Source organism: Ursus americanus, chromosome 13, assembly GCF_024610735.1.
Source record: "Ursus americanus isolate L20-20 chromosome 13, mUrsAme1.1.p, whole genome shotgun sequence".
NCBI classification, from domain to species: domain Eukaryota; kingdom Metazoa; phylum Chordata; class Mammalia; order Carnivora; family Ursidae; genus Ursus; species Ursus americanus.
Window position 1 is genome coordinate 43,895,916 of NC_142139.1, and position 600 is coordinate 43,896,515.

A 600-nucleotide genomic window follows, 5' to 3' on the forward strand; every position below is an offset into this window, starting at 1 on the left:
CCACGGTCCTATAATTGCCGTGCTACAGGGCAACAGTAAACTAGTAATGTCCGTGTAAGTCGCAATACAGTACAACCACCCAACTGCTGATAATTATCAGATGAGATTTGGGTCAGAAGAACAGTAAAAATGAGATAGAAATGAGGTTTGAGCATGTAGCCTGTCTCTGTCACAACCTAGTTCAGCTTTTGGCTTGGCAGTTACAAGAATATCCAAATCTGAGAGTGAGAGAACAAATATTTGTTCTTTTACAAGCTCATTATGTTATATATCCTAACACTATGCCAAGTGTGTCCTTGGAATAGAATCATTAAATGTCATTTTTAAAATTTGAACTCCATTGATTTATTTAGTGTTTGTTATTTTGGATATAAAAGCAGAACTTAGTCAAATGATTTGGTCTGGCAGAATACTCACTTTTTTAGCAAACAAACTGTCCCCAACACAGATCCTCTCCAAAGTTTACAGAGTTCAGCTTCTGTACCAATTGGAATGAGAGCCTATCTAAGAGCACACAGAGAGGGCTGATTGGCTGGTGCAGCGGGAGCAGGGTCTATAAAAGACAGCTGGAGAACATCTGGGAAGGTCAATGATCTCGTC